Source organism: Microtus pennsylvanicus, chromosome 9 (assembly GCF_037038515.1).
Source record: "Microtus pennsylvanicus isolate mMicPen1 chromosome 9, mMicPen1.hap1, whole genome shotgun sequence".
Lineage (NCBI taxonomy): Eukaryota > Metazoa > Chordata > Mammalia > Rodentia > Cricetidae > Microtus > Microtus pennsylvanicus.
This window is the reverse complement of record NC_134587.1, coordinates 93,740,201-93,756,276: the sequence shown is the minus strand read 5'-3', so window position 1 is coordinate 93,756,276 and position 16,076 is coordinate 93,740,201. Positions and strand designations below refer to the sequence as shown.

General features: G+C 40.3%; 1 non-coding gene across 1 annotated transcript; it reads left to right on the top strand.

Moving 5' to 3' along the window:
* The first annotated feature begins 879 nt into the window (after window positions 1–879).
* On the top strand, window positions 880–1,002 carry LOC142858038 (small nucleolar RNA SNORA40). Its single transcript, XR_012911932.1, has one exon. It is a non-coding gene; the product is annotated as a small nucleolar RNA SNORA40 (small nucleolar RNA).
* Window positions 1,003–16,076: the final 15,074 nt, after the last annotated feature.

Sequence of the window (16,076 nt, the reverse complement as noted above, 5' to 3'; positions counted from 1 at the left end):
CACTGTCTGAAACAGATTTACTCATAAACCAATCAAAGCATCACACAGACAGAAGGACTTCCCATACCATGTTGGTATCACCTGATTATAATTGTTAAAGTAGAAAAAGATGAGTGTATAATTTAAAGGCATATGACAAGTACAATTTTATTTCTAGAAAGCCTTTATGGTATTAAAAATATAATAATTTAAAAAATCAAATCAAAATGTTGACAGTTTTTCTTCAGTTTATCTTTCTAAATATCAAAGTCATTGTCAAACAGATTAATTTCAAGGAGGAGCTAAAATTTATAAAGTTAGTTGAAGGTAAAACGAGTCTGAACTTTGCTCTTTTGACTGTCAGACCATGAGAATGCTGAGGGCAATCATATAATGGTTTGCTGCTGTGGTCCTGGTTTCACAAAGCCCTGGGAACGGGAAAGAGGATTTTGCTCCTCGCGGATGCAGCCACAGGGGGAAATGCCACAATGTCAGCACACTCTTACATAATCTGGATGTCTCGGTAATCCAAAGCAGTCCTATTAAATAATCATAATAGTGGGGCAGAAACTCTATACCCAGTCATGGGAAGAAGCTGGGTAAATTAAACAAAAACTTAGCTATGGGGCTTGCCAATATCTAAAATAATTTTTAAAAGTAGAAGACAGAAGAAATTGTGGGCACAAAGAGGGCCACAGAGATGAAAGCGTGTATCCAGCAAAAATTCAATCTGGAATCTTGTGATGATGCTATGGCAGCAGAATTTAGTAGTATTTGGAAGTGGCCTTCTTAAGTATGCCATTCACATATGCTTAATTTCTCAAATGCATCCAGATTGTACTATAATTGGTTTGTTCCAGTGATTCCTTCCCATCTAAAACGCTCAAAAAAACAGTAACGCTTATGTGTGGTTTTTGCTGAATTGGTGAACAAAGACTTAAAGACACGTATATAAAAATAAATCCTCCTTTGCAACCCAGAACTCATTAAGTATAAATTTTGATACATATCAGAAGGGATGTGATGCTCAATACAATTCAAAGTGATGGTGGCATTGGTAATAAGATTGGTTTTAAAAACAACTGATCTGATACCGTCAAGCCTGCAGCATACATAGACTCTTGGTTGGTCTCTACTCCATACCTGAGTGCGGGTTAAGAAGAGAAAGGCAGCACTCAGAAGGAATGAGTACACACTTCCCAAGGGAGAGGAGAGTAAGACACGGTCAAGTGTGGTATGAGCTCCTGACTGAAGAGCTGCAGCTAGTGGGACTCACTCCAGTGTAGACTATGGGTGTTTCAAGGGAGAGTTACAACTAATTGTGTTAGCATTAACCGTATATGCCCTATCAGTAGTTCTTAAGGCACACCTCAAAGGTCACAAAGACACTTTTATTTTTCTATCCTTTTGGCAGCTTTGGATATTTGTGAGCCACTATTTGGGATCTGGGTCTTAAATCCAGTACCTCTGGAAGAGCAGCCAGTGCTCTTAACCAACAAGCCATTTCTACAGTTCCTGTCTACTGTTTTTCATTTCAATTTAACCAACCTTATTTTTAACTAATCGTATTTTCTTACCAGTTTTATTTTACTTATCTGTTTAATAATCTTATGTATATTCATAAACAGCAACAAAAACTAAATAAACCTTCCTTCCTTGTCAGCATTAAGAAGTAGGATTATATAAACTTCTTTTCCATAATTTTTAATCTCTAAGAATGGCATGATCTTTAAAAAAAGGGGGAGGGGAACCAATTATGAGTGAGTACATGTTCCTCTTTTTGGGTCTGGCTTACCTCACTCAGGATAGTGTTTTCTATTTCCATCCATTTGCATGCAAAATTCAAGAAGTCATTGTTTTTACTGCTGAGTAGTACTCTAATATGTATATATTCCATACTTTCTTCATCCATTCTTCCATTGAAGGGGGAGGGAAATGGAAGGTGGTGACGGGGAGGAGGCAGAAATCTTTAATAAATAAATAAATAAAGGGGGGAATGGAAAATATTAAGACATTCTCTTAACTCTAGGAAAGCAAAGAGGATAAATCATAGACTTGCCTTCCAGAGCTTATAGTATGATTCCATAGGAATACAAACTTCCAAAGAAGGTTTCAACATAAGAAAACAAATCATTATTAGGCTAATAATGACCCCACAGAAACCAACAAAGGAATTTAGGACACTTTTTGTCTTTTTTATAGCAAACAAGGAAACTGGTAGAAGTTTCATGAAGGAAGTAGAATTTGAACTGTCCAGAAAAAATAGTCTCTTCTCTAAAATGAATTCCTTAACTCATTCACTTTCCCTCTTTCATTTAACATGTTTGGTGATTACATTCTTAGGACTTTGTGGGCCATGAAATATGAATATTGATAAGGATATCTTCATATGCTTTCTTTGTTCTTGCCTTCATTTCAAATCACTGCCTTATCAACAAACAAGCAGAAAAAGAGGTGTGTGTGAGGGCTGGAGACATGGCTCAGTGGTTATAGAGCACTCTGCTCTTCCAGAGGACATTGATTCAATTCCCAGCAGCCACATAGTGGCTCACAACCATCCATAATGAGATCTGGTGCCCTCTTCTGGCCTGAAAGTGTACATACAGGCAGAACACTGTATATATGCATAAATAAATAAACAAATGAATGAATGAATGAATAAATAAATAAGTCTTTGAAAAATAAGAAGAGTTGTATGGGATACTAAGTGTTGAAATAATTGGGGCTTTCCCAGATCTCCAGATTCTTTTAGAATGGATCCAAAATTTCCACTCAAGGGAATGAGAAATCTGTCAAGTGAGATGGGTACATTTGCAATGCTATGTACAGAGAGCCATATTAATACTACAGAGTCAGTACCACAATGGCATAGAGAGATTGGTGCTCTGACACAATTACATATTTCTGTATCTTAATATTTCTAATTTGGGTCTAGCTAAGATTTTACGATAGAGGATTTAGTACTTTACTCAACATGTTACAAATGCTAAGGGCAGTGTCAAGTTCTTAATGGAAGTTATCTCTGTAGGTAAGTAAATAAGATACACAGTAGAAAGAAGCTTCAAGAAGGGAGATGTTTTCAATGAGTAAATGATGTGGGATTCCCCTTTGTATGCTATGAATATGCTTATTACCATTGGTTAATAAAGACACTGCTTCAGCCTATAGCAGGGCACAATATAGTCAGGCTGGAAGAGATATACGTATAGAAAGAGATTAGGTGGAGTCAGGGAGCTGCCATGTAGCTGCTGAAGGAGTAAGATACTTGTAGGAACCTTACCTGTAGGCCACAGCCTCATGGTAAAATAAAAAAATAGTAGAAATGGGTTAGGTTAATTTAAGATGTAAGAGTTAGTTAATAAGAAGCCTGAGCTAATAGGCCAAGCAGTATTGTAATTACAACAGTTTCTGTGAGGTTATTTTGATCTGGGTAGCCGGGAAATGAAAGTAAAGCTGTGCCTTGTCCCAAAAGGTCTGCTTTTTGGAATAGAGAAGAGACATACAGATATGATGGAGAAATAGGCTGCAATAATTAGCAGATGCTATATCTGAAGATTGTTTTATTATAAAGAAAAGGATTTTATCACTATATTAAAATCATTTGGAGTTGATCGAGATTGTTGAAAATGAAGATGATATATTTTGAGAAGTTTATATTGCTATTTGTGAGACCCAACATATAGAAGAGAATGTACTGGGTTAGACTTGTATAGCATTCCATAAAGCAGTAAGGGTACAACAAAGATGAAGCATCTGAAGAGGCCACAGGAAGAAAAGATGTGAAGGGGCGTGGTAGATCGGTATTTATTATTAACCAGACCAACTTAAAATAATATTCAGCTTTAATAAACAGAAGAAAAGAAACTTACAAAATCAGGGTTCCAGTGATCCAGAAGCGCAGGGGGCAAAGAGGAAGAAGGCAAGCGCACCTGGATATTTTATGTTTTTCTGTGGCCCCAGGGGGACACACCCTAAACAGAATGTGATTGGCTGAAGTTCTCCATCAGAGATGGAAATGATATTATGTAGAAACTTGGGCAGTGGAATAGTGGAACAACTCACTGGCTGCAAACAAGATGAGAGAGGGATTGGAGATTACTAGATATCAGTTTTGACTTGGATTTTCAAGGATACAGAGGACTGAGGCAAAATGTACTTGGTGGCAATTTTATTTGGAGATGACATCTTAGAGAAGCAGTAATGAGGGTAAATGGATGACAAATAGAGAAGGAATAAAATAAAACACTAGGTGGCCACAGCTTTATAAGAAACACAGATGGTTGCTCAGTCACATTAGAAAGTCTTGGAAAGGCTATATGGAATTACTTTGGCTTGTAACCATCTAATATGGGCAAGAGGAGATTGGAGTAGATTTTATCTGCTGCCACCTGCTTTCTCCTATCTTCTATCAGTCCAAGTTTGTCTCAGAGAGCATTAATTTTCAAATACTTATGGAATATGTTTCCCAAGTTTTTGTCCAGCTTCAGTGCATCCAAATCCCTAGACAGACCCAAATACATCTGAGATTCAAGGTGAGTCATCTGTCTGCTGTTAGAGCCCTCCCTCTCTCTGCTTGCCTGCCTCGGGAGCTGGCTAGGAAAGTCATTATAATTGCCTGGACGTGATCGCTTGTATCTTTTAATAGGTGATAAGCATCTGGAAGGCCCCAGGTGGGAGGTTAGAAGTGTACACAGAGGTATCAGATAGGGGAAGAGTGGCTCTCTAGAGATCTGAGCACTGAGGGCAACTGCCTGCACCAGGAAGAAGGTAACAGTGCTCAGGTTCTCTATTTCTTCCTCCGAGGGTGATCAAAGTCTCTGTGGTTGCGATGGAATGGGCCATTCAGGGTTCCCAACCCGGCTTGTGAACAAACAATGTAAGGCTGGAGAGATGACTCAGTGGGCAAGAAGAGAATGTTTCCTGCTCTTACAGGAGACCAGAGTTCGCTCACCAGCACCCTTGTCAGGAGACTCACAACCTCCTATAGCTCTAGCTTCTGGAGATCCACTACCCTCTGGCATCCAAGGGCACTTGTACACATGTGCACATACATGCACACACACACATAAAGTAGTAAATAACTTTTTAAAAGGAAAAACTACGGGCCAGTGGATATGAAAAAATGCAATACTGTGGTATGACCAGTTACTATGAGAACATTGGTGGCGTTAATGGGGATAAGGAATATGCAAGTTGAAATTGGAGTTTCTCTGGGAACAGAAAGAAATGAGTCAGCTTTACAAAATTGACTGTGATCCTGTGGTAATATCCTGTGGTACAGATCTCAAAAAATTGTAGACCAGTGAAAAGTTAACAGTTGAAGGAACTGTGAAGGCAATGTGCTAAAATGTCTCCTTTTTGTCAGAGTGGAAGGTATGATTCACGGAGGTTTAACAGTTTTATAAATGACACAAATCAAGATGTAAAAGTGAGACTAAGAAATTCCTTCTTGCCAGGCCGCTAACCACATGGAAGGCATGGACCACCTGAGCTCTCATTCTTAATTTGATGATGGCACAAGTTTCAATGACTACCTCTTAAATGCCTGGAAAAGGCATTTCCCAGTGTCCTGTCCATCTCTCATCTTCCTCTACTCTCTGGTGGGTTCAGTAGAGCAATCCAAGTCCAAAGACAGAGATTTGTCTTTAAAAAGTTATTTACTACTTTATGTGTGTGTGTGCATGTATGTGCACACGTGTACAAGTGCCCTTGGATGCCAGAGGGTAGTGGATCTCCAGAAGCTAGAGCTATAGGAGGTTGTGAGTCTCCTGACAAGGGTGCTGGTGAGCGAACTCTGGTCTCCTGTAAGAGCAGGAAACATTCTCTTCTTGCCCACTGAGTCATCTCTCCAGCCTTACATTGTTTGTTCACAAGCCGGGTTGGGAACCCTGAATGGCCCATTCCATCGCAACCACAGAGACTTTGATCACCCTCGGAGGAAGAAATAGAGAACCTGAGCACTGTTACCTTCTTCCTGGTGCAGGCAGTTGCCCTCAGTGCTCAGATCTCTAGAGAGCCACTCTTCTCCTATCTGATACCTCTGTGTACACTTCTAACCTCCCACCTGGGGCCTTCCAGATGCTTATCAGCTATTAAAAGATAGCTGAAAATAAAATTGGTGTTGGAGAGTAGGAAGCCAGTGGTTAACCTGTGTGCTACATCTTGGTACAAAGTTAGAAGCAAGAAAACCCACAGAGGTTATCCAGCAAGAAGAGAGAAGTGAAGCAAAGAAGAAGGGGGAAGTACCCGAGACTGAAGCTAGAGAACTGAGAAAGGGGGAATATAAACTTCTCCTAGGAGGAAGGACAGGCAGCAAAGGAAAGGATGGGCACTGTCTGTGAAAGTAACCATGGGAGCTCAGAACTGCTGAAGATGTGTTTCAGGATGAATAGTTACCCAAAGTCATGGAGGTATTAACCAACGAGTTAGAAAAAGGAGGATGGAGAGACTGGCCAACAGGCTGGACAGGAGCAAGGTCAATTATTGGAAACGGAAAGCATTGGAACAGTTATAGTTGGAGAGGAGAATAAAGAAAATGCTGAGGAGAGACTGGGCTTTATAGATTTCAGACTCCTGCTCTTTTTTTGGAGATTATATGCTAACAGGAGTGAGGTCATCACTAAATAAAAACAACGAATGAACAAGTTACATAGTAGGCATGAAAAAGAAAAGAAAGTAGAGACAGAGAAAGCAGAATTCCAATGAAAGCATAGAATGAAGTGTAAATTTTGCATGTGGTGTAGGTCTAGGTTATGATTCAGGCTTTGTGTTGTTGATATAACACAAGGTAGGGGAAGATTTAGTTAACTCATTTTCAGTTCATTATAGCAGAGAGCGTATAACTCAGCCCCTTATCTCATGGCAAAAAGGAAGTAGAGAAAAAAGGGGAACCAGGCATCCATTCAAATGTGTATCCCCTATTGGCTTACTCCCTCTAGATTCTGGATTCTAGAGAGATCCTGTTCTCAACACTTTTATTACCTCCCAAAATGTCACTACAAACTTGGGACCAAGCATTCAGAACATCAGGCACAGGGACCATCAACACATTCAGATTATAAAATAACCATTTATAAATTTGCTTAAAGATTGATAGGAATAAAAGATACACAGGGCAATAATTTTTTCAGAGGAGACAGTGAATGCAGACTCTGTGCTGGAACATGGAGTTTGTGAGAAAATGCAACAATGTTGACTGTTCCTCTCTGTTGCATCCTGTTGCTGACGTGGAGCCTATTTTGGACTTTAGAGCTGGGGAAGCCCAACCTCCATGTGATAGCTAGAAGCAGGGATGACCCATTTTCTCTTTTGCACAATGCTTCTAAAATATAGGCATCTGTATAACAAGTATCAACTGCAAAAATTTTTGGTTATTAAGAAAATTAAATTTTATGCAAAATTTATATAAACATTTTATATAAATTTTAGTCAATATAATCTCAGTCTACAAGGATAGTCTCAAATGGAATGGATGGAACCTAGTTTCATTCTCTTGTGATTTAGGTTTGCAGCAGGATAGGTACTTGTCTGGAAAAGAAAACTGGTTTTCTGAGATTTAAGTAGGAGCTGATAGCTAAAGATTTCAGCATCAAAATGCATTCTCAGTAACTGATGGGGGATTCTTTTGAGAACAAAATACAGTTTTCTTATTAAAATGCCTGGTTAGATAGACCCTTGAGAATTTACAGGCTTTAATGAGAGCTTCGGACTTGCAGTTACAAGTCTGAATCAAGCTTGTTTCTTCCTTGAGGAATCAGGGTGCCCTAGGCTTGAGTCTAAGTTACATAGGAATTATGAGTAGCTGTGAAATTGATTAAAGGCAGAAAGAATGTTATTTTAAAAAGAAATTTTAGATGAATCTGTTTATTTATTTATTTGTATTTTCAGTGTATGAGTGTTTCGCCTGCCTATATGTATGTGCTTTCTACCTGTGTAGTTGGTGTCTGCCAGTGTGGAAGACAATTTGGAGTCTCTGAGTCTGGAGTTAAAGATGATCGTGAGCCACCATGTCGGTTTTGGAAATTGAACCTGGGACTCTGTAAGAGTAGGAAGTGTTCTAACTCCCAAGTCATTCCCAAGTCTAGTCCAGCTCAGAAAAAAAAATATTATTATGGTTATTTGTTAATTTATTGCATACATACAATTTAATATTGTTGACACATTCCAAGAGTATTATTATCCCTGGCATGAAGTTATCCCCAAAGCACAAAGAATAATTCTTTAATAAATATTTCGTGAATACCTATAATAATAAAATAAAAAAAGACTTTGCTAAATCATGGCAAGGTTTTTTTTGCTAATAATCATAGGAACAAGTTGTAAAACTAAAATCATTACAAAAAAGCCCTGTTTCCTTTTTCATTCTAACAATAAATGATTTGAATCAGTAAGATTTATAATGAAAGATACTGACAAAGCCCAGAAACCTTGATGAGACTGTCAGAATTATTTGATTAAGCTTCCTGGTATCTTTTGTTGCTTTTACATATTTGTTTATAAGAGCTCAGCTAGGAATGTTTAATTTATCAAAACAAAGTTATCTCCCAACATGTTCTTATAAACAACATTAAGACCGCATTATCTAAGATGAATTCCTGTCCAAATATGATTGGGAATTGATGCTAATAAATTTCCAGGCCATATTGCTAGTGAAGTTCAAGCCTTATAAAAATTTCTACTAACTCACTGTGTCAGTAGACCATAAAAATGGTCATCATCATCGTGGATAACAGATGTCTCCAAAATTTGCAGAGGCGTTTCAACTTGTTTCTGATTTACTGTATGATAGCCTAGAACTTCAGTGTTGGTTGGATGTTGGATGCCTCCTTATAAATCCAAAGAGAAGAAAAGTAGGCAGGAGAGATGGCTTGCTTATTAAGAGCACTTACTGCTCTTGGAGAGGACCCAGATTTGGATCCTAGCTTTCACGTCAGAAGTCTCACCACTAACTCTAACTCCAATTTCAAGGGATCCAATGACCCCAGGCCTCCCTGGACACCTGCACACACATGGGGCAAAGAAAACTCCTCCAGGTGCACATACATGCACAGAAATTAGAAAGTTTTTAAGAGAGAAGAAAAGGAAGGAAAAAAAAGGGAATTGGAGAGATGGGGTGAGGAAGAGGTGGGTACAAACATCTTACATTGAATATCTTTTAATAGAGAGAAAGCAAGAGGTCAGAGAGGCAAATAGGCCAGCAGTTAAGACCATGTACTGAATTTGACAGAGGATCTGAGTTTGGATCCCAGAACTCAGAGTGAATGGCTTACGACTGTATCTAACCCCAGTTCCAAGAGATCTGACACCCTCTTCTGGCTTCCACAGGCACCTGTGCCCACATGGTGCATATAAAATCACACAAGCACACACATTAACATAATTAAAAAAAATCTTTAAAACTTCCTCTCCACAATATGGAGATTAGAGTGAGGTGATCATGCTGGTAAGTGTGTGTGCAGCTAAGACATTGAAGGAAGATTTGTCCTTTCATTATCTAAAGAGGATACTAAAGGAGAAATGAGAAGGCTCATTATCCACATGAACTAAACATGAACTGAACAAGACCTAGAGAGTAAGTCTAAAATATTTAATTAAAAATGAATTCTGAGCCAAGTAGTAGTGGCACATGCTTTTAATCCCAGCACTGGGAGGGAGGGGCACAAAGACAGATGAATCTCCGTGAGTTCGAGTCCAGCCTAGTCTATAAAGTGAGTTCCAGGACTGCCAGAGCAATTACACAGAGAAACCGTGTCTTGAAACAAAACAAAACAAAACAAAACTGATTCTGATGTCAGGAATTACTTTCCTGATGAAATATCAACTCTATATTACCAGTAGATCATTTAGTCATTTGCTGCTACCTCCTAACTATAACACTGGCCACCCATGGAAAGGAGTTATATACAGTCTCAGGTTTGGGCATATAATCTCCCATAAATTTTTCCACCCATATTATAATCCGGTATGATGGGATTTATCATAACACAAGGAAGAGAATCCATATCGGCGCAGTCATTTTCTGGCTCCACTAATCTCAACATTGTGCAAGGTAATTAGGAGCCGGCTGTTCATGTGTTGCATAACTGAGATGGTTAGGGCCGTGAGTCATGCCGGGGCAGCGTTTCCTTTAGTGCAGCGTCTTTCAGCCATAGAACGCCACAGAACGAGCCTTTGTTTTTTCCTATTATGAGGAAGGAATTGAAAACTGGTTGTGATGATCTAGCCCTGTGAGGCCTCTTGTGAAAGAAGTATGTGTCTATGCTCTTCAGATAGTCTTATGTTTGTCAGTCACTCATTCTTTTGATGGCAAGCAAGCACAACTCAAGGCATAGGCAAAAAAGTTGTTCAACCTTTTTTCTTTCTTTCTGTTTTCGTTTTTGATTCCTGTTTCTCTTTGATTTCAAGGAATTACTTGTATGACTACAGGTCTTCTCAGGTCTCTTGCAATTTTTCTTCTTCTTTTTTTTTAATGTGTATGGTGTGTAGTTTGTTCCTGTGTCCATATGCTCATTTACATGGATATGAGTATATGTACAGATGTCTCTGTGTGTGCCTGCATGTGTTTATGGAGATCTGAAATTGATGTGGGCCATCTTCTCAATTGATCTCCTATCCTATTCCCTTTCAAGTCCAGGATCTCTCAATCAAACACAAGTGATTAATTTTGCTTGTTAACTTTCTCCAGAGATATGCTTTACAGAGCGAGAGAATACAAGCGAGAAGCCATGTCCTCCTGGCCTTTACGTTGGTGCTAAGGATCTAAACTATGATAAGTTTGCTTGTGCGGAAATTCCTTTAACTTTTGACCTGTTTTCCTAGCCCTCTTGAAATTCCTTTTTTAAAATATTATGATTCTTTGGGATTTCATTTTATATATATATAATCATACTCTTCTCTATTCCTCAACTCCTCCGAGATGCCCCCCACTTTTCTCTCTTAACAAATATAAACAGAAGGAAATTGCAAATAAAAAACATGGCATCTGGTATTTTTGTTGGCCAGCTACTCATGAGCATAGAGCCTGCCTTGAAGTATGGCTGATATACCCAATGTCTCTCCAATGAAGACAACTGATTGTTTTCTCTCATGGCAGGTACATTTAAAATAACTTCTTGGGGAGGCCTGGGACTTCGTGCACTTCCCCTCGTCTGTGCTGGGATTTGTCTGGCTTGAATTTGCACAAGTCTTGTGTATTGCTCAGCCCTCATTAGAGGAACTTCTTGTAGTGGCTGTGAATTCACACAGAGACCCACAGTTGGACATTGTGCAGAGAGCAGGAGACTTTGGAGCACTCACTCAGCCCTGGATGGGTGTCTTTCTTACATTCCTCCCCTCAAGATAACAGGTCTAAGTGGAAAAGGAGGCAGACGGATTATAAGAGTCAGAGAGGATGGAGGATTTTTAAAGAAACAGCATTTTCAGACCTAACACACCAATGTACATATGATCTCTTGTAATTCTTAAAAGAATGTTTGCTACAGATGTATTACAGCAGACACATGTTCGCCCTTGGCCATGGGTGCTGTTTGCGTTCTCAAGCAGTGTGATCTGACTTTGGGGCTCCTGTGACTAAGAGATGCACTGGTCAGGTAGGCTAGACCTTCTATCGTGTTTTTTCTAAAAGTGTTTTTTCACAAGCACTAAATATTTGTTGTAATGTGGGAGAATAGAGAAAATAAAAAGAGGCACAGTGTTGCCTTATGTCTAGTTTCCTTAGTTTATGGTACTGGAAATTTAACCAAGAACCCTGTTGTTAGCATCCAGGCACACCTGGCCCCGCCTCTTGGAGACCTGATGGAATGCGTTCACCCCTGTGTCATGTCTGCCTGCAGGGCAGGCAACACCCTGTCCCTTTAAAAGGCAGAACTCCACCTACTTCTATCTCTTTTTCCTCTTCCTGTTTATCTGTCTGCATCTCTTTTTGTCGCTCCCCCCCTCACACTTTTACATCTCCCTTCCCTTCTCCCAATAAAACCTCTCTGTGCGACCTCTGTTGCAATGGCATAACTCTCTCTCCTGGCGTTCTTAGAATCATAACTCCTGAACCTGCTAAGCAAAAGCTCCACTACTGAGAAATAATACTCTAACTCTTCTGCAAATGAAGTTACGTGTGTGTGTGTGTGCGTGCGCATTTGAATGCACATGTGCATGTCATGGGACACACACACACACACACACACACACACACACACACACGTATATAAGTATGAGTCAGAGAACAACTTGCGGAGGTTGGCCCACTCTCTACTCAAAATGGGTCCCGGGGGTTGAACTCAGATGGGGAGACTTGGCATCAAGCACTTTTACATGCTGAGCCACCTGGCCAGCTCTTCTCTATTTCATTTTGAGACAGGGTGGGTCTCAGTAAATTACCCACGATATTTTCAAACGTGTGAGCCTGCTTCCTTGACTCTCTAGTAATACACATTTTTTTCATCATGCCTGGCAGGATTTTTAATGCTAGGAGCAGGACAGTTAGAGTGGAACCCACTCTAAAAGGGACCTTGTCAGTAATTCAAAGGTTTCCCAAAGGTGAGACATGGACGGTAAAGGTTTAAAATGTACCCTGGAATCAGTGCTGGGCTAGAGAACAGGCTGCACCCCCGATATAGAGAGAAGAGGAATGTGTCTCCCACGAAGAAACTGCACACAGTCTGACAGCTCATCTCCCAGATCAGCGTGTGCCTCATATGACTACTCTGGGGTTTTTGTTTCACCTTCACCGTTCCTATAAAACTGTAACCCTGCCACAGGAGAGGGGAAAGGATTGGGGTGGGGGTGGATATAAGAAATTTCTCATCTCAGTTCTTGCCAAACTGCAATGAACCTGTTTTATTTATTTATTTTAAACCAGTTTTTGTTTCCTAATCTCTTTGGAACACAGGGAAACCGAGGCAGTGCGTTTACGTTCTTCAGTTGCCAGTGCTACTTCGGACTTGGACAACCAGCAGCACAAAGCGATGCTGTGCGAGCACCCAAGGTTGGAATGTAGGGGAATTCTCAGCCAGGCAGGAGCTCTGGGCAGAGAGGAAGGCTTTATGCAAAGCCTTAGAGAATTAGCATAGGAGGAAAACAAGTTGGCGAGGAGAAAGCCTGAAGGACCTGCTGAGACTGATAGACACAGCTTTGCGCATTGGCACAGGTGCAGACCCTCTCTGGAGTAGAAAGTAACTTCCACCCACAACCTCCCTGTCCCTTGTTGGGAGATGCAGATAGCCTTCCCCCGCATCGCCCCCGGACCTGTAAGAATAGCACCACTCTCTTCGTGTGGGCCGGATTCTCCTCAGATTCCCTTCCACATTGTCTGTCTGCCCATGATGTTACTAATGTTACCAATTCTTCTAATAAACTTCTTAACCCACAACAGTTTGTTCCAGCGTCAGTACGAACCCCACATCCAAGGCCTTTCTGTATGCAGAACCACAATGAATCACAGAGGGCAAGCTCCGAAAACCCTGCTTTGCAAAGGGTCCTGATAGCCGGTGCCAGAGTAACAGAAAAACCCCAATATGTTATGGTTTCTGCCCTTTGAGCTGGTAAACTCTTCTCTGCCCTAGCCCACTGTATACCCTTAGAAGTGTCCTCTAAACCCCAGTGTCCGCTGATCTCACCAGCTGCTGGAAGCTTTCTCCCTTGTTTCTTTCCCCTTCCTGTGTTGGTGGCCTATAAATGTATGTACAGGAAAATGGCTTTAAATTTGAACCTGGTCCTATTTGTGAGGAGTATAAAGTAGCTATTTGATTTTATGATTTGGAAAGCTCTAGGCACACTCTCAAGAGCTGGACTTTCGGCTGTTCTGTGTTCTTTGTGCCTGCTTATACAGAAGTCTTGAGAGAAACCAAGTACTTTAAAAATGCTAGGCTTGGTTGACACATTTGTTGAATGATTTTTGGTTGTATTTCAAGGAAGTGCACAGTTTCTTTGATAGAATAATTCACTTTGATAGCTTCTCTACACAACTTGACTTGACATCTCCAGGTTTAGAGTTTGGTTGCATCTATACCTTTATATTTGAAATGTGGCAGCTGTTTGGACTTTCTTGGGTTAATGTATACTGCCATGAACTTTTTCTGCTGTCTGAGGATTGGATAACTGTTGGGTTACGCTCTTGTGTAATAGACTCAGGGCTAGCATTCCCAGGATCCTGTTCTTTCTCATTAAATCAAGGTAAATTTTGGAGCATGTTTCTATTGTGTCAATGAAAAAACAACAGAGCTTTCATTTTATGGAGAACAAGTGATAGTTTGTTCTGGAGCCAAGTTTGAGTAACCACAGCCCAGGAAGACAAAGTTAAGTGACCCAAAATTTCATGTTCCAACATGGAAACAGTTTCATGAAGAAAGTCATAAATCAAGGCCAGTTTAAGACAATGTCATCAGAGGCAGTTACAGCAAGATGGGGAAAAGGTTTGCTCAGATGTTACCTTGCTTTCCTAGGTTTTGGGTTGATGAAAGATAAAAAGGAATCTGCTGAGTTAATAGATTCTAAAAGTTTATTTGTTCTTTTTTTTTTAAATCTATTTACAAGATATCAGTTCCCATATGAAGGTGGGCAAGGCGGTGAAAACTAGCCCAAGCTAAAGCTCTTAACTTCTGGACCGACAACATTCAGCCTCTCCACATCTCTGCAGTTCTGATTAGTCATTCTCAGTTGACACAACTTCTATCCAAGAATTCTCATTGACAATTGCAAATTTTTATAGGCGTGGGGAATAGTCTATGCTCAGTTGGTGGCCTAGGGAGAATTTTAGTTGGCTGGTTGTTTTGTGATGTGAGAATGCCCTCACAATGAAAGCCAGCTTTTGATATGTGTCATTTTGTGATTTAGTTTGTGTCTATAATAGTTGTCTGGATGGAGGCAGCAAATTAGAGATTTATCAACATAAGATATTTCACTTGACTCCGAGCAAAAGAGGTGCATGTTCTCTACTCTGTGCACCTGCAGATGATTCGGGTATTAAAGGTTAGTACTGGGGCTTTTCACCTACGAGATGTCTACAGAGGCCTCATAATCACATCAGAAGAACATATTCCATTCCTGAGTTTGAAGGAGCACATCTGAGAGGTGCTCATAAGTACTGATACCCCCCACCAATTTTAACTTTTTACCATTTGGCGTTGGGCTAAGACAGATTAAAAGGGCTCTCTGACCCAGACCAGCAAGTCATTCATAAGTGACAGGGTCCTAAGTGGGAGGTGTCCAGGAAATGAGAAGATAAAGAAGACAGAAGTTAGAAAAGATAACAAGGTTTGGGATCAGGAGGTCTTGTACAAGCTGGTGAGTCACACATCCACATTTTTTTCTTTTTAAAAAGAAATACACTTTCTATGCCATTTTCTTGAAATGAAAAATGAGGCAATGTCAGCCAAAGACTATCAGACAACGGGATGAAGTCAGCAAGAAGCCAGTCAACAATGTGGCACAAAGGAAACACAGGGTATCTCAAAAGCATCACTGAAGAGCACACAGTAGCTTCGGAATTGATGGCTTGGAACAGCACCTTAGGGTTGGCTCTTAGGGTCTGAAGCCATAGCTCCCCCCGAGGCCCTGGCCCCAGGCAGGCCGTTACTGGCTCTGCTGAGCATGTTTTTGGTTTTAAGAAGGAACCATCTTCCTTCTTACATTAGGGCCTCCTGGAAAGCTTCCTTTAATCTGGTCACCAGCCCACAGATGATGATGGGAAGGCATATTTGTCAAGAAGAAGTGAGGTGAAACAATTCCTCATCATTAACTCATGCTTTGTTCTTTAGGATGTGCCTCTAACCCAATGCATCTTGAGACACCATGGGGCAAAACTTAATATACCTCTAGAATTGTTGAAAAGAAGCAACTTTATTTTGCTTTCTAAAATAGATATTTCCTTATTTAGCTTCTCTAGGATCACTAATTATAGGCTCAATGTCCTTGGTTTATGGCTAGAAACCAAATATGAGTGAGTACATCCCATGTTCCTCTTTTTGGGTCTGGCTTACCTCACTCAGGATAGTGTTTTCTATTTCCATCCATTTGCATGCAAAATTCAAGAAGTCCTTGTTTTTTATTGCTGAGTAGTACTCTAATATGTATATATTCCATACTTTCTTCGTCCATTCTTCCAT